The 27886-nt window shown below is 45.4% G+C and overlaps 1 long non-coding RNA gene across 17 annotated transcripts in view; it reads left to right on the forward strand.

Annotated features, from left to right (window-relative positions):
* Positions 1-2990: 2990 nt before the first annotated feature.
* LOC114862637 (uncharacterized) overlaps positions 2991-27886 on the forward strand; it is a 163659-nt gene continuing 138763 nt past the window's right edge. For 5 of the 17 annotated variants that reach the window (XR_008695458.1, XR_008695461.1, XR_008695457.1 and 2 more), the window contains exons 1-3: positions 2996-3957; positions 4040-4144; positions 4581-4648. This is a non-coding gene — a long non-coding RNA (uncharacterized LOC114862637). Of the gene's footprint in view, positions 3958-4039; positions 4145-4580; positions 4649-27886 lie in introns of all 17 variants that reach the window. The other 12 variants (XR_008695453.1, XR_008695454.1, XR_008695452.1 and 9 more) reach the window with 6 other exon arrangements.

Genomic DNA, 27886 nt, shown 5'->3' on the forward strand with positions numbered 1-27886 from the left:
TCCTCCCCTCCAAATACTTTAGATAAGGTGAGTCGGCCTCCTCCCCTGCTGCATCCGGGGCCCGTTTGTGTGCAGGCTGGTTCATTCCCCGGTGGGGGGGTGGGGGGGTTAATCACGTCACGCCTGATGCTCAGGATGCTCTTTCGCAGGAACAGACGTGTTGCATTGAGGGGAAGGGATCCTGGGTCAGAAACGAAGATGCGTCAGGAGCAGCCGCTCTCCTGTTGACTGGGCACAGGCCGGTGGAGTCGCTGGGCTCCCGCCGTCTCCCATCCCTCTGGTGCAGTTGTCATCCGTGGCAGGTTCAACAGTGGGTCAAGGAGAGAGACGAGCGGCCATCTTATTACCCCCCACCATAAAACATCTGACGGGCGGAAGGAGGCGCTGGCTCTATCGGTGCTTCTGTGCAGCTCGGGGGGGCTGAAGTACCTGGAGTTGTGAAATGTGGTGCTGTCATTAAACCATATCGGTGCTGTAGTCATGTCCGGTTGTGTGCGTCTGAGCCGCTTCCTTTTGCCCCTCCCTGTGTGTTTTCAGTGCGTCTGTACGTGTCACTGCCTCCGTCTGAGCGTCTTCTCCAGCCCATCGACCGTGCAGCGCTTCCTTGTCTCCTAGCAACGCGCCCGGTGCCCGAGGCCGGCCGTTACCTTTAAGTCAGGGCCCGCCGTTTTCTCCTGGATGGACCGGGGTGACTTTCATGTGCGATGTCGCTGCTCTCTGTCGTTCCCTCCCACTCTCGCCCCTCACGCGGTCGGCGCCGTTGGGGCGTAACGCGCGGTCGAGAAGCATCGCTTCACGTTTCCCCTCGCTCGCAACCCAACGGCAGAGGCCCTTTGATACGGAGGGAAACTTGAAAGAGCGGGATCACAGTGAGCGATCACTGGATGTGCTGTAACAAGGGGAAATTCTGAGAATGATGTCGGAGGGAAGCAGGAAGGGAAGGCAGAAATGACACAGCGCGAAAGGGATGAAGGAGAAGAAATGCTGACAGGAAGTGCAGCTTAGCAAAAAAAAGGGAAACGGCGCCCGTACCTTCTTGCATTTTGTTAGGTGGGCGTGGCTGAGTATCCGTATGAGCCTGCTATTTTAACACGCGCTATTGAAAGCCTTGTGCAGGAACGTCAGAGTGCTCTGTGGCAATGGACCTTTTCAACACTTCATTCACACCAAAGAGCCACTTCAATAATTCATCACTCATTCTCTGCACAGCGCCTCTCCACAGCAGGCTAATAGTTTTCAACACCCTTTAAACTCTACTTTTACACACACACACACACACACACACACACACACACACACACACACACACACACACACACACACACACACACACACACACACACACACACACACACAAAAACTCAGAAAAGCATAAATTATGTTTTATTTCATAACAGGAGGCTATTTTCGAATTCCAACGCTATGTTGAACTTGTCAGACTTAGTTTGATGTAACGCTGTCGTCACAAATGCATTGTACATTTTTATGTGCTTGAATTGCAGGGACTGCTGGAGTCTAGCAGCCCATTCTAACCCTATAATGACCCTTGATATGGCTACTCAGCAGCACAGCGCTTACGGCCTGAAAGAGAGGCCTTAGAGGGATTTCTAGCCTGACAGTGGTAGGGAGAGTGAGGCCATCGCTGACTGTGTGTGTGTGGGGGGGGGGGGGGGGTGAACTGTACTGTTTTTATTTGTGGGAGTGTGTATGTAAGGAACTTTTCATTCTGCCACAGGAATAAAGCTAATTTGTTTTTAAGGGCCATTCGTTCATGTTTAAAGCCTCAGTCTACTGTTTGTAGAAACTATTTTACTTTACTCCCATAATTAAACTTATATCTTTGACCTTTTTTGCTACAAAAATGTATTGTTATTAAAAATTGCTTTGCTTTTTCATTTCGTGTCTTTATAACAAATTGAAACAAACATGTAAAACCTCCATTTCCTCTTCTCTGTAGCAGATGTTCTCTGCTTCTTCTCATCTGAAGGACATTTTTTTGACTCTCACTGCCCTTCGGTGTTTGCTGTTGAAACAGTTGCTCCTGATTAGGTTTCGAACCTTGAAAAGGACGGCGGCTTGGTGGAGGGGCGGCGGCGGCGGCATCAATGACACAAATAGCTTTTCACTCTTCGTTCCCTGTTTTCTCTTTCTCTACCTCTTACTTTGACTCGGCCGCTTCAACCCCTCTCCATCTGCAGTCTGACCTCTGCTATTCTTCACTATGATTCCTGTGTGTTCAAAGGCAGCAGGATGTCAGTAATTGGAAGGGATGTGATGGAGCGGGGGGCCCCTCCTTGGGGCTGGGAGGCCCCCAGCACTGGAGAGGTCAGCGAGAGACTGTCTCACACTGACATGCAGGCTTGGACGGCAGCTTCCAGCCACAACAGGCCCGAGGCGGTGTGATCCGCAGCAGCTCTGTCAGGAGGGGAGCGGGCGAGCAGGGGAAGGATCTGCTGCTGCCGCTGCTGCTGTTTAGAGTCAGCTGTCCACAGATTTCCCACTGGGTGTCTGCTCCGTAGTCCTCAACACAAACCGCCAGATTGCAGCTTTAGAGTATACTTTAAGGTGCCGTATTGCCTTTAAGCTAAACCATATTTTTCTTCCGGTTTGGCTCATCTCGGTGCATCTCTAATCAGGTGTGATAAAATTACTGGGCTACAAGGATCTCTCGCTTCGTCTCGCATGCAGACATGGCAGAGAGATTAGCGCACCTCTTCACACTGGCTTAGACCACAGAGGCGTGTAAAGGGCGGCTTAAGAGGCTACTTTAACCACATCATCTTTAAATAAAGATGTCTGGACTGCATCAACATGAAAGAGCAGCGGGGCCATCGGAGAGGGTCCACACTCAGACAGGGGCTCAGTCATACGTATAATGTATACACTCAGACACACTCCTTTATGAATGCATATGTGTAGGAGTAAAAACTAACACAGGCTTATATGTGAATGAGTGACACACAAACACACACACACACACACACACACACACACACACACACACACACACACACACACACACACACACACACACACACACACACACACACACACACTCCAGCATATCTGCCTTCAGCATATGTCATCTTCAGCAGAGCATTGCGGTTGAGGGCTGTCCTGGACTGGGACGAGGCTGATTTGGGGAAACACCCAGCTGACACATTAGCCCTGGCTGGCCCTGACACAGAGTCGCCACTGCCTGTCTAAAACACTACCTGGGGCTTTGCTTGTGCCATGTGGGATTACCACTACACCGCATTAGCACCACACTACCCACCCACTGTGTTCCAACAAACCACTCCCACCTGACCCAAAGGTCTGGCATTCACACAAGGACGTGGCAATGAGAGGAGGCAAGGCTGATGCCGGCCGGCGTTACCATCATGTTAACCTTATGTGGCTGTGTCTGTCTGTCTCGCCCCTGGGGTGTGCCACGCCTGGAAACCCATCCCCAGAGGCACATGGCCTCCTGCTGGGCTCACAACTCGTGCAATCCCCCATGCAATCTACTAAGCCCCCCTCCCAATTTCTTTTCGTGTGTCTTCAGATTTCACCTAAATCTGAGTGACTCCTCCTTTCTGTATGTCTCCTCTAATCTACTGAGGTCAGAATAATGTTTGGAAGTGACATTTTTATCCATATAATAAAACTGTTTGTTGGATTTTTGAGTGTTGCTGTTAAGGGAGAGAGTGAATATTTTGTATAAACTATTCTATGAGCATATAAGCAGTTTGACATTGCCAATTAAATTCTTTTGTTATATGATTAGGCCGAAGACAATAGACAAAGCAAAACAAAACAAAAAAAAAAACAAAACAAAACAAAACATCCAAGCAAACTTGAATATTGACCTCTGACGCATAACTGCCAGTGACAAACCTGTCAGTTAAAAACCGGATACTACCACTCGAACAAAACCAACACAGCATTGCTCCGTTGTTGCTGTAGGTGTGTCAGGTATTGATGTCAACTGCATTGGCGTTTATCATTTCCTGCTCAAAATCAAATCCAAACATTGGCTGAAAACATTTTTTTACAGATGTTACCTAAACGCATCACAAGCCTCCGCCGGGTGAGGACACCGCGGCAAATGCCCCCGCGTTCCCTTCGTTCGACCCAGACACAACTTAGACACAAGAAGCAAGTAAGAACTTCAAACATAACATTATCCAGGCGCTGAAGCCGAGACCTTACTTTCTGTCAGTTTTACTGAAAAGAGCAGGCAAGCTAGGCTGTTAAGGGGGCGACCTCTGTAGCAGGAGCAGCTATGTTTAGCAGAAACGACTTGGCATAAAAAAATAACAGGCACAATGTGCGTGTTTGTTATTTATGATGTGTTCACACACAAATACACAAATACTAACTACACAAATGCTAACTTTGTTCAACTAAGCTCTGCAAAACCAAAATAAACTCAGCTAAGCTAGGCTAATCTAAGCTAGGTTGAGCTAACAGGAAGCTGCAGGGCATCAACCAGGGCTGTGTGGATAATTTGTGTGTGCGCCTTCTCTACATGTTGTATGTACGTGTTTGAAATGTGTGTAGGCAGCTCTGATGCGTAATATGATGCCTTGTTGTAGAGATTACTCTTTCTGTTGGACTCTTACTCACCTGGAAGGCGAACTGTGACGTGGCATCTCAGGTGCAGGTAGGAACTAAAAGTGAAGGCAAAGAATTCAATCCAGCTTTTTCTCAGATTTTTTTAATCAAAATTGCAATGTTAGATAAACTCAAGGTCAAAAACCTGTGTAAACCTAAAGCCAAGAAACTCAAGACTGAAACGAATAACCTTTTAAGAACGCTAAGCAAAGTTCAAATAGGAAAAATAAATATGTTAATAAACTGAGCATTTATTTATGAACTTGCGATATTTTGAACAATTAGCGAAACTAGAATATTTGTTTATCAGTCCCCATTGTAAACCATGGAATTGAATCAACCAAAGTAATTAGAAAATATTTAGACGAACGGGGGCAGATCTTGCTTACTGTACATTGCGACACCTGTTATTATTATTGTTTGTAAAATAGGAATTTAATGAAGCAAAAGCTACCTATGCTCGGTACATCATCTCTAAAGAACAGCGTGGTGCTCTGTGAGTGAGCTGCGTAATAGGTATGCTGCACTTGTCTGAGAGGTAAGAGTGTGAAGTGAGGATGAGAGACAGTTTGAGCTTGGTAGTGATGGTTGAATCAAAGTACATTTCCACCTGCCAGTCTTGTTGGGAAGCACACTTCCAAGCTACATGATCCTCCACTGTCAGCGCTGTTTTATGGCCAACACACAGCAGAGGTCTTGTGAGCCTTCATCCAGAACATCACCTGACTGTGAACCTCTCTTCTTACACCGTAATGAACTTGCCCTGGAAATCAATCTGCTATCTCCTGTTCAAGCATATCATCCATTTGATCTTGATTGTGCATCAGTGAACCAAAACACACAAGTGAATGCATAGCACTGCATCTGTTAGCTATCCCTCTTTGTCATCCCGATGAAGACTTAGGGGGTGAAGGGTATAGATGACCTGAGCCGGGCTAAAGGAATGGATGCAAGTTACAGGAGGTGTAACAGGAGGAGAGAGACCTAGGGAATCCAGGATACCTGAGCTGGCAACTTGAGCCCGGGAGAAAGAGAAAACTTCATCCCGGGGGAGAGCGGCAGGACTTCAGTCGGCCAGCCTTTGAGTCGGGGCCCAGGTACGAGGGCGAGCCAACGAGCAGCTCAGACAGTGGGATGAGGTTTCAGTTCAATGGGATTAACATGTGAGCCAGGCTAGTGGCTCATTCATATGTACAGGATGCCCATTCTCATTAGCAGGACAGTCAGTGACATCTTTGCAGTGGATGAGCAAGGTGAGGTGTGGTGTACAGGAGTTCCACTGAGAAAAGCGGTTGCTGAGTTTACACTGTAGGCTGGTATTAAAATGCCTAAATGCCTGCTCATTCCTTTGTTATCTCCTCTGGGCTGTAAAGCAGCCAGTGAAGCGGAAGGAATGTGAGGCATTTCCAGGGTCTGACAAGGGGAGTGTGTGTGTGTGTGTGTGTGTGTGTGTGTGTGTGTGTGTGTGTGTGTGTGTGTGTGTGTGTGTGTGTGTGTGTGTGTGTGTGTGTGTGTGTGTGTGTGTGCGCGTGTGTGCGCGCGTGTGTGCGCGCGTGCGTGCGTGTGTTGTGAGGGGGTTCAGGACATTGGTCAGTCAATGCTCAGTCAATGCTCACCCAAAGCTCTGTAGCACCATGGTGCCTCCTAACATGCATAAAGAAAACCTTGTCCAACACTCATTCATTTACCTTCCCCTTAATGACGTAATGACGTAAAGTTTCCACGCGCTTTTTTTCTCCTCGTTTCTGCTGTGGTCTCTCCTTCTTGTATTCACACACACACAAACTTCAGACGCACACAAACTGACTAAGCTGAACCGGTGAATATGATAATTATATAAGTCTTAATTAGTTTCCAGGGATTAAAAGTGTGCAGATTTGGTGAGTGAAGAAAACACTAACAGCTTGAAACCATGATTATCTCACTGCGTAGGTATAAAATTGGGGTTAATACCTGAGATGAAACAAACGGCTTAAAAGTCCCAAACCTCCCTGCGCCTGCCAGGGGATTCTGGCAGCTTCGTAATGACAGGGATTGAAATACAGTTCTATCACAGAGAGAAAACACGGAATATTCGCAATTTATGCAAGAGACATATTTCATCTTACTAGGCTTTACGGGTCTCTGTACATCTTCTAAATAAAAGATGATGAATTGTATGCGCAGCCGTGTCTCGTACAACAAGGAAAAAAACCCCCTCAGTGTTCAATGATAGATAAGGTTTTCTTATTTTCTTTCCTCCTCTGTCTTGCTGCTTTCTCCCCTCTCTCTCCCCTCCCTCCTCACTCGCTCCGTCCCTTCAGCTGCCCTTTCCCCTGCTCTTTGCGTTAATGCTGTTAATGTACACAGCATTACTGAGGGGTTTGTGTGCTCGCAGCAGATTCAGATATTAGGTGGCTCATTTGGTTAGCTCATTGACTGCTATCAGATTTCAGGTCGATGACCTTAATGACCAGACAGTGGCAGAGGGCAGGCGTGGAAAGTGGAGAAATGAATACCAGCATGGCTGCTTTCTTGGTTGGCTGCATTGACGCCTGCACATGTGGGTAAACGGACTGAGGAGGATTCTGTCTGATAGCGCGTAGGCAAGGCAAGATGTGGAATCATTTAGTGACATGTGATAACTACATTGAGAAGAAGTAGATCAGTCACAACATTAACTTCTCTGTAGCATTAATGGTGCGTTGGAGAGGAATCGTGACGGGCGCTGTAACTGGTGTGGTTCTACACAAGCTGAGTTTTCGGGACCTACAATACTTTGTACACTAATGTTAATATTGTGGCAATTAGGTGTATGGTCACTGAAACATGCACAGACCTGGCACTGTATATGGGTTCTGCTGACATGATCTGATATCTGCCTCTTAACCAAAATGTGTGCGTTTGTAATATTCTCTATTACTGAAATTCCAAAGCATGAAGATTTTAGAGTGTGTGTACCGTAACATTGTCTTTTTATCAAATATCCAGTCCAACTTACAACAAGGCACTCACTTTTTATAGTATCTGCTTTAGGAGAAAATAGCGCAGACAACATCTGAGGATTCTTCAAGAATTGGTGTGACCTGATGTACGTTGAACTTTGCTTTCAGCAGCAAACTTAACATTAAACTCCCTCCCCCATAGAGGCTGCATTCAACACATTCAGACATTTAAATAATTGTGCCAGAAATAAAAATCAAGATGCATTTGGCACATTCAGTTCTTTTTTGTTTTAAATAAAACAAAAAAAAAAATACATTTTTTTAAAGAAGCGTGGGCTGAGGTACTTTTATGCTCAAAGCATTCAGTGTTTCAACAAGTACTTTAGGCTCTGCTGTAATCTACAGTGGGAGTACAACAAGGTGCACTATGATATTTTTTCTGTGTGATATATCAAGATGTCCTGATCAAAATGTCGAAGACTGTGGTTTAAGACGGGTGCACATTTTGATGCTAACAAGTGATAATGTCATCTTGGCAATATCAAGAGGGCAGGTAGCGCAGTGACTGCCACTATAAATAAAGCGAAGGAGCAAATTAAAGCTTAGCTTCTTCATAGGAGCATTGGAATACAGTAGGTCCAACCACTTCAGCCTTTTAGTCCTCCCTCTACTCCCTCTAGTCATTGTCATGTCCCTGAAATTAGATAGTACTAATACATTAACACAGCACATTAGAAGAATCTTTCTTCATTTGCACACGTTGACACCTTTATTGTCTACCTAAAAATAGAAAAAGGCCCATTTTCTGCAGAAATCTTGGCTTTTTGATACTAGTATACAGACTAAGGATATGCAGATGAACATGGACTTGCAGTACAGTATGTTGCAAGCTATAGTTATGCGGTAGAATGTTTCTTGGATCCCGTGTCTTTTTTTGTGTAATTGCACCATAATCATAAGCCAGGGCTGGACAAGCTCCAGCTGCTTGTGCGTTGATATGCTCAATTATTAGTAGTGGTGGAACCCAGCTCTTCTGTTGCTCATCCCCTGTTTATTTTTAGTTCTGTACTCCTCTTTATGCCTCGTCTCTTCTCCCTCCACCCTTCTGCCTCCTTTTCCCTCTCTTTGGGTCATTAGCATGTTGCTGATGGGGCCGGTCATCCATTGAGTAGTGCAGGGAAGTTTGGCCGAGGCTGCAGCAGGCCTGTCAGGGCAGGTCATTAAGAAAACGACGGGTCGGGGAATACACAGACAAGGTTGATTGGTTTCCTGCAGCCGTCAGCAGAGCCCTGCAGCATCTTCTGACCCTGTGAGCCCCCATCTAACCTGCACAGACATACACAAACACTTACACAACTAAATAAAACACACAGGAACACGTTTGTATTATGAACAAACAGAAGGCACATGTATGTGAAGCCACAATCCTTTAACTGTGTGCACATTTGTTGTTTTGTTGCTGCATGCACAGACGTAAAGAACACACTTACAGTAAGCTTCCACTGAGTAAAGGCTAAGATCTAGGAAACAACAGGGAGGCACAGCGAGGCGATTATCTTGATCCTCATCAGGACAACCCAGCCTGTTACCACTTTTGGATCTGTTGGTAATAGTGTGCAGCTTGGCACTAATCCAGGTATCCCACCTGCTGCTTTAGTCTCCAGGGTGGAGCCAGAGGAGAAGAGACTTCCTGCAAGGGGAGACGACTACACGAAAAATCAGTTGTGATTGCTTCGTCTCACCTTTTTGGAGTCGGTGCTGCAGCAACAGAAATGAAATAAGTTGACCCCAGTTTTCTTGAAAGGCTGTGTGGGAATTAAACGCTGTTCTGAGCAGTAGAGGGGGTCTGTCATGCGTGCATAGGTGGAATGTTACCCAGCATCCATCTCTGCTGTCTGTTGTGCTTTGAATGTCAAACCTAGAGGCAGTGACATCCACCCACCATCCCCCTCATCAGCCTTAAACCCCCTACCCTACCTGACCTCCCGGTCTCCTGCAGCCCCACCCTACCTGATGAACAGCGCCTTCTGCCTCTGGCTTCTGTGCTCCAAATGAGCCCAATAATAATGTTACTTCAAATGTCAAAGTCAGGGTTATTACGTTGTCTGCGTGTGTGTGTGTGTGTTTGTGTGTGTTCAGAGTGTGGTGCATAGCATTGGGGCGAGGGGGCACTGTCTTCCATCCATCTCATGGTGTAATCAAATGCATTAATGTGTAAAAATGCCATTTAGCACAACACATTCGACTTCAGGCTGGATCGCAGATACTGATAGACAGATAAGATTTGACTGACAGTCCCCGGCTGTGGCCGTCTGAGTGTCAATGACACACAAGCTATTCTTCATTCTCAGGCACAGTCATAAAGCCTGCTTTATTCTTGTAGGATAGTTATGCAGTGATAACATACTAGCTAAATGGCACACAAGGACACACACACATAGTCAGACGCAAGGCATTGTGCAAGCTAACATTAACCTACACAGAGTGACTCTTAATGCACAATATAATTGCTAATGGGACCTGTCTTTGGGGTGAAGTGGCGTTAACCTTTGATCAACCCTAGGTCAACCACTTATGGGGCTAGATAGAATTCATTACATTTCATCCACTTCATCATCGTCTGACTGACCAATTTCACACTTCAGACAATTACAAATACATACAAAAGCAAGGCCTGCATTAGTATACAGTATATACCAATATATTTTCAAAAACACATTACTTATAATTGGAAGCCATTGCAGTGTGTATGGCTGCTGATTAAACGTTTTGTTGCGTGCGTTAATACTGCAGCACAAAGCGTTCCCTTAGCCATTCGACCATCCAGCTAACAAGGTACTGTAGCCAGCCTCAAGGACTGGATGTCAGGGAGGCTGTATTTAGCTCACTGTAGCTGCCAGCCTGCCACAGCACAACACTGCCGACCAAGCAGCAATTAAGATGTTAATAGATATCTTCATAAGGACGACAAACCGGCGGGAGGGAGGCCCAAACCGCAACAGATTTCCAAGACTTCTAATTAATACTGATGGCAATTAAAGTGTAATTCAGCCCATTTCCCTATGTAGCATTCCGTCTCCCTTGTCTCCAATTGGCTTTTCCCACTCGCCAATAGAATTGGAGGCTCCTGACACATCCGCTTTTAATTTCAAATTTGCTCGTGCACCTTGTTGTTGGCAGTTATGATAAAACACCTGTGTTGCACAAGTGAGCAAATAGCTAAGTTACTGAGTCATCTCCTCGGGGCTAATCCCCCGCTCAAGATATCGGGCAAAGTATTTATTTATTTTTTTGGCTTTGTATTTAATGTGCTATGCGCATGTAGTTGTGTGTAAATATCTCTCTGTGCGTGTACAGACAGCGTCTCATGACATTGGACGAGGTAGCACTTGGCCACTGTAGAAGAACCAGTTTGTACGCGTGAGAGAGACCGTAGGGCCACGCAGCAAGACAGGGGCAGGTGAATGATAGCAACTCTAATTAGCAGGGTGGCGTCTCCTGTGCTGTGCTGCTCGAGAGATGAGTCGTCTGGGACTCCGAGGTTCCAGGCTCAGTGGGGAGGACTCAGAAAAACAGCTTTAATTGGTCAGAGTTATTTATAGACAAAGCACTTGATTCAAGGTTAGTGGGTTAAGTCTGTTCAGTCCTCTGGGTACCACTATTTGGTGGTAACAAACACACAGCTGTCAAAAAAACCCTGCACCACCTCCACACTTCTCTAGAGTCACATAACTGTATACAGATCAAACAAACAGTGGCTCACATGCTCATCAGTTTTTCCCACACATTCTGTAGACTAAGCTTGAACAGGTCATCCAAGTACAACAGGCCTATTGTTTTTTTTCTTTTCTGATGATGCTTTTCATGATAATTAACTAGATGACACTCGCAACCACACTCCTTGCTTGCAGGTTACCAGTTTGATGCCTTAGTGGTGTATAATGTAGTGTGATGCAATGCACGCTATTGTCACCCCCTAACCAGTTCCAGGTCCTGGTGGTCGGCCACCTTCCCTGAAAGTCTGCACACGTATAGCTACACACTACTGTACTGTAGAGCACCTTTTCCACACACTCACACAAGCTGTTGACACCCTTGGCTTTGTGCGGAGCAGGAGCAGGAGAGAGAGGGGAATAATGGAGAATAGGAACAAGAAAGTGAGAGCAAGATAGGAAGACGTGGATGGAAAAGACAAGGTGGAGACTTGCTCCTGGGTTGAATCCCTCATTGGAGGTGTCTTCATCTGTCGCCCAATTCTCCCAGGGGCCCCCTACTTCTCCATTTCATTAGTTTGTCAGCCTGCACGAAGAATTGTGCATTAGGCCTTTAATTTAGTGGATAGCCAGGGGCTGGCTACGCTGCCCGGTGCGACTTTCAGCTCCAGCACGCAGGAACGAGGATCAGCTTAGCTCCAGTTTACCCTCCCTCACTGCAGTACACTCAGGCAGCAAGTGGTAGAAAGAAGGTGGGAGGTCCATATAGTGTATATACTGTATTTGTACGTGATTTGAGGATAACAGTGACCAGTTATCAGAGTTATAGGAGAGGATTGTTGCCCATACATCTCTTAATATAGCATTCTAACAGTCCACGTCAGGATGCACCAAATTGTTACTCAAGGATCTTATTAATTTTTTTATTGTATTATTCTTAACCTTAATCTATTATTTTAACCCTTTGTCTGTGACAGTGTGGCGATGTTAGCTGTGTTATTTACATGTTGTTATGTTGGCACAAATGTACCTATCAATGCACTGAGCCACGTTATTTTATTTACTGAATCCGCAATATCAATTTGTAATGATTATATAATTACTCGCACCCTTAAATATTAGAGAGTCCAAAAAAAAATCTAAAGTCATGGTACTTTCCCTCTGCTGGTGTGAAGTGATGCCGGTAACTATACCCATGGCATTAAAGGCTTTTCTCTTTCAGAGCTCCACTCTGAGGGCTTGTCTCTCGGCGTCATTCAAGATCTAGATGTCTAAACTGACATCCAGTCACTTCTGAGGACTGATGTGGGTGGATTTCCAGCAGAACAACAACTGTATGCTACGATGCAACAAATAACAAACACATGCTGAGTCGTGCTTATAACACACTCCATGCATTAGGGTGAAAACCGTGCACCCACATGGTGTCGGAGACACAATTACATTGAACAAAGGGCAAAAAACACAAAAGGCCTGTGGAGAAACAAAGTTGTCCATTTGTCAGTCCATCTGAAAATGTTCCCACATGTGTTTTCTGGTATTCTTCGCATACTGCTCCCTCTTTTTGGTGATGCACCATCCCTCTGATTTTTAATCCTCCACAACCTTTTACCCTTACTCATCCTCCCAGGGTGCTTCACATCTTCCTTCTGTTTTGGGCATATGAGTCTGAAGGGGTTGCTGTGGCTGGGGACAGGGGCCCTTCTTTTGTTTTCTGTTACAACATGCATTTCATGGAGAGGCCTGGCTTCTGACCCTGCCGAGCACAGACTGCGACAAGACTGGGAGATCCAAGGGAAAGGCCCATCTGTGGCATCCATCAGGGCTGTGCTCTCCCGCTGGGGTACTGTCAGAAGCCGAAGGGGATGGTGGTGGAAGGGAGGCTTGTGGGGGCAAGATAGGGGAGGGACTGGGGGTGTTGTGTGATGTTTGTGTGTGTGTGTGCGTGGTGTGTGTGTGTGTAATTGAGGCAGAGTATAGAATAAACACAGTAACATATGGAGCTCAACAATCTGCATAGAAGTGGGAGGAAGGTGGACAATACCAACAGATTGCAGAAGACAACAGAAACAATTATGACTTCAACTGTCACGGTTAGGATACAGTTGCACAGTACATAATAAAACTAGATTTATGAAATGTTAAAACATAATTCGGTAGCTAAACCAAACTGTTCAATCAACATTATTGCAGTTTTAGACTTTGTTTACGATTTGAGGCATAGCGTAATGTAAGTAATGCAATGGATTGGTATAATAAAGAGCAGCTGATATACATGCAAATGCGCCCAGATAAAACGTTTCAGTTTCTGAAGACACAGGTTTTCAGTAGCCCAGGTAGAAGCTGCAGAGGTGGAACTAAAAAACACCAGATGTTGCTCTCTGCCTTCCTCTGTCATTCCTCTCTGAAGACTCTCTTATGCTGTTGCACATACCTGAGGCACTACAGAGGGAGAAAAGTGGATTGGTCTGAAGGTCAGTTTAAATAAAAATACTTCAAGTATAACAGGCAGGGTGTGCTCTGGATAAATGCAGTGCTCTCATGCCAGCTCCCTGAAACTGATTGATTGACTTGTAAGATGCCATGGACAGACTGGGGAGGCAGTGAGAGTGTGAGAGGCAGATAGATGTGGATAATTGTATGGCTACTGTTGGATGGAAGATGAGACACACATGCTGTAAGTGCGTGTCGGGGGCTTGCAGAGGTAATATGCACTAGTACGTGCACGAAACACACAGCTGGCCCGCTCAGGCTTGGTTCTGGTCAGTTGCCCATGGCTACGGCGGGCACAGGAGTCAGCTGTCAGCCCATGACGGATTGATACCGACACCCTCCCCCACCCCCGACTGTCCCAAACCTCCACGTCTATCCCTCAATCCCTCCATCCGTCTACGTTCCTCCTCCTTCGGTTCAGCAGTTGACCCATGCCTGGTGGGCATGTTTGAGAAAAGCCATATCGAGTAAGGGCTGGATGAGGGGATACCAGGCATCTTTACTGGCCTGTGTAAGAACATACCCTCCTGTTACCTTCACCCAGCCACTCTGTTGATAGAATGCCATATTTATTAGCTGCGTGATCCCTTGGTCACTTCATCTGGCCTGCTGATAGCATTCTGCTGAAGATCTGTTCTTGCCACTTCCTTAAAATTAGGAAGGGGCATTTAGATTTTCAGTAGCCAGAGGCACGACTAAGGAAACATCTCAAAGGAAACATCTCGTCTAGAGCTCATTCTAGGGACTGAAGGTCTGCACACTGCAGCCTTTTGCATGTTACTCCTTGAACCTTGTAAAATTGCTAGGCTAAATCAGTGCAGAACTTACAGGACTGGATTGTGCCACTGCATTGTTACAGCGGATTTGACTTCGCTGAGATTCTTTAATTTTACAAGCCTCACACACTAAAAAAAAATGCCACTTGGAAGGTTGGGAAAGTCTGCAATTCCATTCCAAAACCAAAGATCTGATGACTTTCTGATCAGATGCTCCTACCAGCAGGACTCTCTTTCTGAGGCCCTTCAGAGCAGTTAAAAGCAGCTTTACTAAACTAATTCCTATGAGCATTTTGTGGTTTGGGTTAGCCACAAAAAAATACTTGGTTGGGAAACGTCATGGCTGTGTTTAAAATAACACCGTGAATGCTGGGAGGAAAATATAAGCAGTGGTCCCCGCTGACATCTTCTCTCTTGACCCATCTTTAAAACTCTTCCATGCATGAAAAATCTGCCCTCTTTTTCTCTTCCTTAGTCTGGTGAGCTGCATGTGTGAACAGGAACCTGTGAGATATCCGAATGCACATCACATCCTTGGTGTTTACCACTGTGAGTGGGTGGGTGTGTTGATGTAAAGTAGGTAAGGATATATGTATATTGATAGTTTTTATTGAAAATGCTATTGTACCACAACCAAATGGATTAAATGAGGTGGAAACACAAATAAGAAATGTCTGTTTGAGCTGCCTGTATGAACAAACAACGTTCAGATGTGACAGGACATAGTGTATGCTTCTTTCACACCTCCAGTTCTATCTTTATCCATACTTAGACATAGTATGTTGCAATCCATATAAGCACTGTATGCAGTGATTTTACAACCTTTGACTGGGCATGGGAAAGAGTTCCATATGATCTTGTCACACAGTAGCAATGTCATTAACACTATTTGAGGTATTTCAACTCAGTGAACGATGAAAATGATTTGTGGCTATTATTTGAATGTAAAAATGTTACAGTCTAAATGAGGGCTGTAAATCTGTGGCCTGCGTGGGACAATGAAGGACAGTTAGAGGCCTGTCCTTCAAGAACCTCTTTCACAAGTGTTTGGCTGCATTCATCCCCTTTGCTGTTCTGACCAGTCGTGCTGTACCTGTTGCAGAAAAGCATCTCTTTACCACACTTTACCTTAGCAATGTATAACTCAGTTGAAGACTAGCCAAGGTACCTGAGGAGGTGTCCATTAGGATTAAAGCGCACTTGCCACAGTCTGCAGTGGTTTTCTTAGACTTCATGGAGTTTCTATTCCTCACAGTGTAAATGTTTTTGACTTCGTATTTACAGACCATGTGGCTCAGCTAAAACAGGTGGACTCCTGACAAGTACTAGGAAGGTATCATAGCTGTTTTTTTTTAATAGACTAGTAGAGTTGATAAAAATGTGTCCATGCATGTTTTAATTTTCCAAAAATATGATCACAGCTACTAACTAATGAGCAAACAAAGCAGTATTTGAACTAATGAACTGTCCTGTCCACCCATTTTGCTTCCTGTTAGTATCTGCATTGGGATCTCTTCGCCTCTCATCTGTCTCCATGTCTCCCTCCATCTCTTACCTCCTCTGTCTCTCTCTCTATCTCTTTCTCCCTGACCAGTGTGAAGTGTAATTGAAGGAGCAGTCATCACATGGCCCACAGGCAAGGAGGGGACATTGTGTGCGCTGTGGCGGCAAATTGCTATCCTTGCTCCTCTGAGCCTATACCTCTCCTTCATTTCTCTCTCCCTTCTTTTTTCATACTCTTCCCATCCTCTCACTATTTTATTAGTCAGTCGTCTATCCACACTCTCTTTCCATGTCCATTCTTATTGTCTGAAGATGCATGTGCTTCTTAGCTTTAACAAAATATTTTGTACAGTACGAATTGGACGAATCTAAGGTCTTCATGACAATTATTATTTTCTAAATCCTACATTAGCAGCCCCCATGTGTTATATTAAACTCTAATGAGGCAACCCAACAACAATGTGGTATGTGGTAAGGCTATGCAGATACGTGTATTCACTGCCGGTAGTCACACTGTTTGTTGATCTGGCCATCAAGAAGACCCCTCACAAACTATCAGGCCAAGACCAAAAACTGTGGATGATGAATGCTTGAGTGAAACTGAAAAATAGCCAGCTGAGGAGGAATTGGAGGTCTATGAGGAAGAATGACTGGAGACAGCCGTGAGCACACACCCACTTGGGTTAGTGGAAGTGACAGAGCATCCATGATGGGGGATGCGAGAAGTCTTCAATATGAAGAGTGATTTTGTGCAGTCTCCCTACAGAGAAGCATGCAGAACAGGAAAAGGCTACAGAGAATGGGTAAGGGACATAGATGGAGGAGAAAACCTGAGGGAGAGAAAGTAGGGAGAGGGGAGAGTGGTATTCGGGCCGAGACGAAGCAGCGCATGCTTCATTAAGTGAGGAAGTAATCCTGGCTAATTAAGGCTCTCCATGACAGTACTGTCAAGGATGACTGATCCTTCAAATGGTACCTCCCTCTCCTGACTGACAGGCAGCCTGCTCTCATCGCTTTGAAGGTGAGAACTTTCTTACTTATTCCCACAGCTTTTTTTTCCCTTTGTCGCCTCTTATCCCCAATTCAAAGTGTTTTTCTTTGTTTTTGTATCTCATTATCATTTTCTTGAGTGTAAAGGAGGAACGTGTGTGTGATGTTTGCATGTACGCTCGTGTGTTTCGTATTGTTGTGTGTGTGTGTGTGTGTGTGTGTGTGTGTGTGTGTGTGTGTGTGTGTGTGTGTGTGTGTGTGTGTGTGTGTGTGTGTGTGTGTGTGTGTGTGTGTGTGTGTGTGTGTGTGTGTGTGGATGCATGTGTTTGTATGTTTGCAGTAATTGCTGCAGTACTTGGGCAGACTACTGGAGGAAATCAGTGGATGGAAGCCCATTGATTGCTTGACTAATTAATCAGCTGCATTGGCTCCGCGTGGATCTAGGCTCACTTAGTGGAGGCTTGGCGCAGGGCCCTTTATGAGGCCATAATGATTCCTTAGTCCACAGGGTCAGGGCCTCATCTGGCTTTTAGCACAGCTATGGTAATGCTACAAAATATAGCAACTTGGAGAGAACCACACTCCGGGAAAAAAAAAGCTGCCCCTTCCCTCACACATAAATCCCGATGCCGCTGCAACATCTCCACATCAACCCACAGCAATATAACCGCGTTTTAACCGGGATCGCATTTTTCTCTGGAGCAGCATGTTTAGCTTTTATTTATAGGGTTAATTTTCACAGCAGGCACTTTCTCTACATGATCCACTGTGTGCACCACCTAGACACTGTGCTACCACATGTGTGAACTGACCTATGCCATTCACAGAGGAGCTATGTTGTCAGTTAGTGTCCCACTGCAGGAGAGCCCACATGAAATAGCAACCTGAGCTGAAACCAGTGAGAGAAGAGGCCACGGTATATGACCCAGACGCCCAGACATGGCTGCACTGTCCTTCCTGACATCAATCCTTGCCTGCCGCCCCCACCTACCTTGGCTCAGCCTAGCTTGGTCCAGCCTTTTCCCCAACCAGGGGACCACGACAAACCCCTCATAAACATGCCTATAAAAGTCCTGTTTGTATTGCACCAAAAGGAAGCCCTGTACCAGCCCCCAGGAGTTCACGTGAGCAAGCTCTCAGGGATGAACTATCTTAGGGCTGTGGCAATCTGAGTGTCACAACAGGTGTCTGTGGGCATGTGCTGCACAACCTCTGTGCATGTGTACTGTATCATTGTCCTGGAATTCTGTTTTCACCTAAACATGGATCGGCGACTGCAAGAAAATATTGAAATTTAGAATTAGAATTTAATAACTTTGCTATAAATTATTATTTCAAGAGCAAACCATGCTGATGTTTGTGATGTCATGCGTCATGTGATGTTTGCATCTCTTCCTGTGATTAATTCCTTTAGTTGATGCATGCATATTTATGAGAGTTCAGGCCTGTTGGAATGTATTCAGATACTTAAAGTGTATGAGTCCACTTTCCTCAGCTCTGTGGGGATTTTTTAATGGGTGACTGCATTAACACAGCCAGGCTCTAATAGCCTCCTTGAGTTGTTTTTTCTCTCGGAGTGACAGCAACTCGTGAAATAGATGATTTAACAGCAAGAAGCCTCTCCATCACATGCCGAGTTGGAGATAAAAGCCAAGTGGAGCTGGAAAGGCTGTGAGTTATCTATCTAGGGAATTGGCCATAAGTTTATCCAATAAGTTGCCCAAATTGGGTCAAATAATATTAACAAATTATAGTTATTGGGTATTTAAACACTGGGTAGATTTGACACACATCACTCATCCACACGTTGCAGGATGCGCGTGTCTTGGTCAGGGAATGTTCTTATTGTGCTAATGGAAACAGTGGGCCTTGTTCACCTTACTACTTTTTTGATTCAAAGCTAATATTACAATATACGGCTTAAGTAATTTCTATGCAAGACTCTTCTTTTCCCTCGCTCAGCTGCGCTCGGTGGCGCGCCAGGAAATTCATAAATATATTATTTATGTATTACTATATAAAATATAGTTATAAATATAATAAGAAACCTTCAAAACAAACAAATCAAACAGACATTCTGGTAATTTACTAGAAGCATTACTGTTTATTATTATTATAAGTATTCAGTAGTCACTTCAATACTTTAAGGTTTTAGTTCATAGTTTTAGCAATGATTGATTGATAAGACATATTATACATTTATATATGTCTTCACTTATGTATATTTACAGTTTAGAGTGTCAGATTATTTTTGTTGGGTTGACTCTCATTAAAATTACTGTAACTAAATGTCTACGTGGCCATGTGAGCGTGACAGCTGTCTGAGCGCTGTCATGCTGCTGCTTCTGCTGCTGCTGCTGCTGCTGAGATGGATGACAGTGGCTTTCTCCCATTCAAGCCAATAAGCTCCTTCCGTAAGCTCCCTGGTTCCCTCGGGTGGCTGGACTGGAGTTAAAGCAGTAAGACCCAGACAGTTAAAGTTTACAGTGTCGTAAAGAGGACTCTCGCAGGCTAGCTCTCTAAAGATATCGCTAAGTACACGGTGATTACAGTGCATGGTCAGTGAGGTGGAACTTGGAATTACAGATGGATACAGAGATTATTTGGACATTGTACTGTAACTGCATGTATGGGCCTAATGCTTGAGATTGACGTGCACTTACAGTATGTGCTTGAACACGTGTGCATACACTATCCTAGCGCATCTGTTAGTTAAATTTGGTGTACATGTTCATCATGTTATTTTTCAAAAACACATGCATATGATCTTGTCTCTTATGTCCCTTAACTTGCAGCAGTCAGAACCACATCGGGCTCCTGTAACTAGTTTCTTGTGTGTGTATAAGGGAGGGAGAGTGATTGTGTTTTCAAGTCAGTGAGCACACAGGGCCATTTTTAACCACAGTCACAAGACACCAGTTAGGGTTAGAACAGAGATGAGCTTCTGCTCTCAGAATAGTCCCTAGGAGGCCATGAGGCCCCTGCCACTGACCCTGGCCTGCATTCCAGTTGGCAGACACACAGTTGTTGGTTAGACATAGTTCCTGGGCTGCTGAGGGACAGGATGACATGTAGAGGAGAGGGAATGATGCAATGCGGCCCATTTTACCGCTGACACCTGTGCTCCATTTAGGCACACCCCTATAAGGGGAAAGAGCAAGGGTTTTATAGTATGTTATTACCTTTTCCTGTTCTTTTCTTTTACATACAGTTACATACAGTCTCTTACAATGTGAAAACCTTTTTTATCGTCTATAGCTTTGTTGAATTCTAGGTTTTACGCTTGTCCTTCGAATACTATGTCCTCACACCCCACCCAAAAGCGATCCCTCTGTTGCCTGTATGATACATGCCTAGAATAGCTTCCACTGGAATATAAATACCTAAACACAACAGGACACTTCCAGGTTTATCACAGGTGAAAGGACACGATAACAATAAAGAGGATGTTTCAACCTTATCAAAACTAACTATAGTATTATTCCAAGACATTGAACAGATCTGTGAAACAGTAGTGACTGATACAAAGTTGGTGCCTTTGACATGGATTGTCTTTTGTTCTTTCAAACAAGAAGATCAAAAGCATGAAAGAGTGCGAGAAAAAGCAGAGACACTGAGAGTGGGTAGGGGTCGAAGACCGATCAAATCGCAGATTGGCTTTACTCACAGCCAACAATCTGTAATGAGTGGAGAATCAAAGAAGTCGGACAGGGTTTTTTTTTTGCATTGTTTGCAAGTACAGCTTTTACGAGCCTTTCAGTTTGCATTAGTCCTAGAACAAGTGCAAGTGTCCCGGTATAGTTGTTGCTGTAGTTTTCTGTTGGCCAGATGGAATCCTGAGCCTTGCACAGCGGTGTTGTGACAGTGGTTGTTGTTTTGCCTGCCCACAGTTTTTCCATCCTGTCTGGCAACTTTAAGCATCCACACTTAGGTCACAAGCCAGCTCCTCTGAACCAGGTCCAGGGTTGTCCAGGAGCCCAAGTGTTACAGGGACTGAGTTTGAAGCTATATGTGTTTATGCCATGCCATTCTGTGAATATTTCATTGGAAATAAATTGATCTAACCTAATTAATCTATATAAAATGTTTGGGAACGTTTTCTATTTTGGTACGTAGTAGAGCAAGAGAGATGTATTCCATATACATGGGCTCTGTCTTTAATTTTCAACACCCTACTCCCAGGTGGTGACAGCCCTGTGCTAAGTGCGGTAATAGCCAATTGATTTTGTCCTCTTTTTTTGTTGGTAGCTGGACATAAATCAAAGTGTCTGTCAGGACCTCAATGTAGTTGGGAGGTGTGTGGATGTGTAGTGGGCTAGTGAGGGTTCTGTTTGGACTGGGAGACTGTCAACAATTAATCCAGCCTCTGATCTGCAGGTCGCTGCTCTGTCACGGTCCAACAGTGGCAAGTTCACACTGAAAGCACAGAAACTCCTGCATGCTTAGGTTTATACGTTTAACATCTATTGTCATTTGTGTTTTACGTAGAGCAGTTCATATCTATAGGTGAGGTGTGGTGGTATGGCAGTGGTTAACTGACCTGCCTTCTGGTTAGGGTTATGGGTTTGAATCCACTGGCTTTTCTGTGTTAATCTTCAGTTTGAGTTGAGCTCAGATGCGCTGCTGTCCCCCATTTCAAATACGTGCTGCTGTGTTAATTGGTGACTCTAAATAGCCTGTCGGCTTGAGTGTTAATGGTTGTTTATATATATGTGTAAGCCCTGTAATAGACTGATGATCTGTTCAGGGTGTACCTTGCCTCTCACTCGGTGACAGCTGGGACTGGCTTCATCCCATAGCAACCCAGGAAAATTGGTATAGATTATGAATGAACAGAGATTCCTTAGAGTACGCTTGTTTTTTTTACAACATTGCTTTCTTGCAAACCATGCTTAAAATTTATAAATACTTGCATGTGGATTCAGAGGAAACGGATTTAAAGTAACAACAAGCCCCCTAGCCCCTCTCACTTAAGGAACCCAAAAACAGGGGAGAGGTGGAATCCTCGAGAACACAGATGTGAGCAACACTGCAACACCATGTTAATCCTTTTAATTCAATTATGGTAAATAGGGACAGAGCTTCCTTCTAAACAAAACACAATATGCAGGAGTTCAGCAGGCAGTGGCAGGGGGAGCCTCTGATGTAGACTGGCTACTCAGTGGGAGGCCTGGTGGTCTCCTGGGATACCTCCCAGTTCCTCAGCCCCCTACTGGGGCTCTCCCCTAAAGGCTTTCCCTGATCTATAGAATAGGTTGGCAGGACTGGACAATATGGAGGAGACAATGGATGCTAAACTCTCCTCTCTCTCTCGCTCACATACACATTGCCATTCCTACACCAACCCAGTGGGGAGGGTTGGATGATCCTGTATAATGTGTCAGGATTGAGTATTCAATTGGGATCCGCTAAAGTGCTATGGGTTCTGGCTTGCTCACTCTTCTTGAAATGGTTCTTTGCAGCAGTAACCTGCTAACCCAGGCCAGGCTGACACCTGCACCTCCTCCACAATAAAAGACTGCATCTGTTCCCTGAGATGAACACAGGCCAGAAATGAGAGGAGGAGGGGGCTGAGAAAGGGAGTATGTTTTTGAAACAGTTAGACAATCTGTTTGGATTAGGCCTAATGCCGAAGAGACATGGAAATGATGGGCAGCCTGGACTAGGGGAGGAGAAGCAGAGCAGGGGGAGTATCGGAGGAGGTGGAGAGGAGTTAGGGAGGGAGACAGTTGGAGAGAGGGAAAGGTGGTGTTGGAGGAACTGAGTAAAGGCGGGGGAGTGGGGGGGTCGGTTGGAGACTGGAATCTCAGGATCTAAGACTCTTTTAGGTTGATAGTTCCCAGATGTTGTAGCCCACTCACCCCTCCTTCCCCTCAGTGTTTCTCTGCTGTGGTGAATACACAGGAGCCCAGTTAGCCATGTGGGATAGAAGGGTCAGTGGCTGTGTGGAGATGGGCCTCCTGTGGATCAGGGGAAATGGGAGGCGAGAGGCATCCTCTCCTCCCAACAGCCACAGGCCAGAGGACCCAGACCTCGCTTTGTTTTCTTATCCTCTTTCCAACCTTCGCGATTCCACTTTCAGCAGTCAGGAATGTGTGCGCGTGCAGAAGTGTGTCTGCTGTGATTTATCCACGTACCTGTACGTCAGGTAATTCCTCAGGCATTCAAGTTCTTTTGCTCCATCATAAATTGCTCAGATATCGAGGGCTTGAAAACGAGTACGGCAGAAATCGGCATGTATGTAGTGGTTGGTGTATCTTCACAACCTGCAGTGTTTACATTGTGCAGGTGCTGGGTCACACTGTAGCCAGTGTTGAAATCCTGGCGGTGCAAGATTTACAGTCGCTGGCTGCAGCTGGCCATGTTTCAGTGTGATGATGTGTTCCTCTGCTCCTATCTGCTGAAGTGCTTACGCTCCCCAGCCCTGCTCCACACTGCCTCCACCGCCTGAGCCCTCAGCGGCACAAAATGTTGTGACCATATATTAGCAAGTTGTTGACTGGCCACTGAGGCACACATTTGTCAACATATTAGAAGGTGTCAACACGTGAACAACAACCCATCAGCCCACCCATCTCGCCTCACCTTTGCTTGCAGACGTCCACCTTTTTTAACTTGACTTATTGTTAAGGGATCCATTTGCATATAAGACAATAACACTTTGTTTTTGCAACTTTGACTTTAAGTAACTTACATGTGAGTAAACTTATGTGAGAAAACATCAAATTTTAACATTCACAGTTCTATAGTGCTTTTGGGAGGAAAACAGTTGCTGATGCAGTGGAAGTCAGGAGGCACGTGGCTTCATGTAGAGTAAGGCTTTCTTCCATCTGCTCAGCTCAGAGGTGTGGAGTCAGGGCTCTTATCCCAACTTTGAGTCAAAGCTATGTGGCTCGCAGACGGTAAGCCTTGTATTTAAAGAGGGCTTGCAAGGACTGTTATATCAATTAATTGTGAAAAGGTGTTTAAGTGCTCACACAGATGCTCATTTCCAGTTTGATGAGTGTCTGTATCCTTCTGGGTGCCGGAGCCACACGAAAGGAATATTTCACAGAAGACCTCACTTAATTTGTGGTCATGGTTGCCAGATATGGAGAGAGACATTCAATCTCCCTGGAGGAGGGTGGATATCCTCCTCTGGTTGGGGTGGGGGAGGGTATTTTTGGAGCATCTCATGACTATTATGGGATGGGAATACGTGTGTGCGTGTTCGTGTGCGTGTGCGTGTGTGTGCGTGTGTGTGTGCGTGTGTGTGTGTGTGTGTGTGTGTGTGTGTGTGTGTGTGTGTGTGTGATGTGAAGGAGGGAAAGAATTGGGGGAGCTGGTATGTTCAGGATTCCACAGCTGGCTCATGTCACTCCTTGACCCTTTCCCCCATGTATCCCCCACAAAATAAAAAGTCTAGACTGCACTCTGTGTCTCACCACTTCAGAGAGAGACAAAAAGGCATATGCAGAGAGAGACAAGATAAACGAAGTTGTAACTTTCTCTTTCCCTTAAGGACTCGGTTCAAGAGACTCTCTATAGACTTTTTAGACTTTGCTCTTCATGGCAAGGCAGGGTGTCTATTAAGCCCATTAATAAATAAAGCAACGCAATAGCGCCACCAAAGAAATAGATATCACACTATTACTTATTTAACCGCTGCTCTGAATTATTTATTGTTTATTCCAAATGATCTTTTTTTTCAAGTGTACACTTTCAGCTTGGGTATCCCATGTGAGCGCTACCAGAGGCAGACGCTTTGGATAGCCAAGTTCAACTTGGATGAGTTTGTGAGGGGGGAAACGTGCAGCGGCTGCTGCTGTAAAACTACTACTGCGGGGGGTTGGGGAAAAGATCCTTGATGATCATGTTACTGACATCAAAGAATAAGTACACCAAAGTCAACAGCCAAGCGGCATTAAACAGCCTGTGAAAGACAGGCTCAGACGTGTACTCGCTTCCTTGCTCTCACTCTCATTTACCCTCTATGTCTTCGTCGCTCTGTTCCTGAAACACTCAGGGTCCGCAGAGAGAGATAAATTATAGGCCTAGTGGCTTTTTGAAGTCTACTCAGCATCAACACCAATAAACGCCAAGCGCGGCCCGCCTCCCCGCTCCTAAATTAAGTAAATATTACCTCTGGTGCGACTTGGCCATGTGGACCGTGGCAACACTGCATCTGGGCAGGGTGTACGGCCTGGGGTCAGCTATGAAGAGAGGCAGCGGGAACAAGTGGAGCATATGTCCTCTAATGAAGCAAAGACCTCGGCTACTTGCAGGCTGAATGATTTACGCCTATGCACGGTGACCCCTGAGAATTCATGAGTCAAAGCTTGTGCGTGACTTTTCACTGCCTGGTGCACGTGTCCTGATGGTTACTAATGGTTCAATCTTCCATGGTCTGCTGTTTGTGGCGAGCGTTTAATTTCCATACACTTAGCTGTGGCACACTGTGTCATTGCACTGCATCTGCCTCTAGGGAGGGATGAGGCGCTGGGCACACACCTCCCCTCTGGGCCTGACACACGCCTGTCTGGCTGCTGCTGCAAGGAGATTGTATAACCCAAGTGTGTAAAACAGTCTTTTACGGCATTGTAAAGATTTACTATTGGAGTAAATAACAGTGGGAGAACAGGGCTTTTAAATGGAACCCAATCAATATGTCAGAGGAGGTAGCAGTAGAGGACAGGGCTGTGTCTGGTGCCACACATGGGTGGACAGGACAGATCAGTGAGGACTGCATCGAGGGAAAACAGCGGAGGAACTTCAGCAGGAAACAGCAGTTAAACTGCCCAAGATCAGACTCCAACAAGATACTTAGCAGCCCAAATTTGTCTTAAAGAACGGGATTTATTGCACTGAATTAAAAAGCAGGCCATCTGATTCTCGGGACATAAAATGTAACAATGTCAGAGACACACACAGTTTAACGGCCCTTTATTCGCCACATTTACACATTTCTAATGTTTAAACCAGTATTTGCCCCCCCCCCCCCCCCCCCCCCCCCCCCCCCCCCTCTCTCTCTCTCTCTCACACACACACATACACACACACTCCACCCCTATAGACACTTTCACATACACACAGAGACACCCTGGCCTCATGAGCAATAAATTGCACAGCCCATCTAACAAGTTCATTTCCGGAGGCCAGAGAGGATGGGTCCTCTGACTTTGGAGTCAGCAGCCTTGTGAGGATCAATGGCAAGAGACAGAGAGTGAGGGGCAAGGAATCGAGCCGAGATACAAAAATCAATCAGCAATTTAATCGCTTCGGGAGGGGAAGGCAGAAAAAAAGGGGACAGGGAGAATTCCATCGCTTTTTTACTTAAAAAAGCAGCACTTTGATTTAACCCTTTGACATACAGAATACATCTCTGTGTTTTATTGAAGCTTTTCTCTGTGACAGGAGAGGCTCCAATGGGAGCACATCTATTTTCAGACTCTAGATCACACAACTACTGTTTCACTCTAGAGTCTTAGATAAGGCTGCTAACGTGTCAGGAATAGAGTAAGGCATAAATTAAAACCTCTGTTGTAGAGCGTTGGCTTTTAACTACGTGCGTGCTTTTGTCAAAGCCGGCTCGCAGTCATTATGTGCAGTCTGACTTCAGTGAAAGAAGCTGAGAAATAAATACCTTATTGCTTGTGCTGTTGCTGTGAAGTCGGTGGTAAGCATTTTAGGAGGAACTTTAAGCCTTTTTACTGTTGGTGGTAAAAGTGCTTGATGGAAGAATGTTGGTTGGTTCGGGGCCGGCTGTTGAGGAGGAGCTCCGCTAGGTCAATGTTCGAGGCTCCCGAATTGACATTATTGAATGAGCGAGCTTTAGTCTAATAAAATGAGTGACAGCCTTGTGCTGCAGAGTCGAAGATATGGATCCTCTGAGGGGGAAAAAGCAAATTAGAAAAGAAAAACATAGAACCCCTCCTAAAACCAGCTTGGCTGGAGGAAAGGGCTTAATAGACAGGCAGCGAGTTAATTGAAAAATGTTGCTGTCTTACTGTGAATTCTGCTGCCCGGGCGCCACACATCCATATATATCCACACACGTGCACACTGCCACAACGTGCATCTTTTGTTGTCCATTTGCACAAGTCAGACATTGTATCCCCAAGCGAATGCACGTGTGTGTTCATCATGTGTGTCTGCCCACAAGCATATACAGTATATATACTGTGTGTGTGTGTGTGTGTTTATATATATATATATATATATATATATATATATATATATATATATATATATTATTTATGTATGCTTGATTGGTGGGGCGTAACAGGCTGATTCCTCCAGAAGTCAGGCATTGCTGAAACTTAGCAATAGGAGCCAGGGGCCTCCCTCCCCAGAGAGGCTGGCTGCTGAGACACATTCATTACCAGCCCAGAATCTTGGGCTGGATTAAAAATTCATGCTGTTTACAACAACAAAAGACCCCCCCTGTTAAAGAATATGAGCCTTTCTCAACAATGGCTCCACCAAACCGTGAGCAGATCGCTGACATCTCTAAGGAGCCCAGCAGTCATATGCGTGTGTGTGTGTGCGCGCGTGCAGCTACAGTGGTGTTGTACTTTCTCACTGTATGCACACACCATCACAGGCGATGGTGATATAAATAATGATACTGTTTACTGCAGCAGGGAGTGAAAACAGCCTAAGGGCACTTGAATAAGGACACGGCTCCCTCAGTCTTGTGCCTTGTCATGCTGTTTACGCTCATATTAAAGGAGCATGTATTCTCAATGCGCCGCCCATGTGTCTGTAGGTGCCCGTGCCCTTTCCTGGGAACGAGCTGGATCTTGTGCAGCGCGCGGCCGCCTCTGAACGCGCGTGCGCGCCGCGCCGTCGTCTGATTTGTTGGTGGAGGAGCTGCGCTTATGAGCTCCATTCAGCGTTAATTAGCACA

This window comes from Betta splendens, chromosome 9 (genome assembly GCF_900634795.4).
Source record: "Betta splendens chromosome 9, fBetSpl5.4, whole genome shotgun sequence".
NCBI lineage: Eukaryota > Metazoa > Chordata > Actinopteri > Anabantiformes > Osphronemidae > Betta > Betta splendens.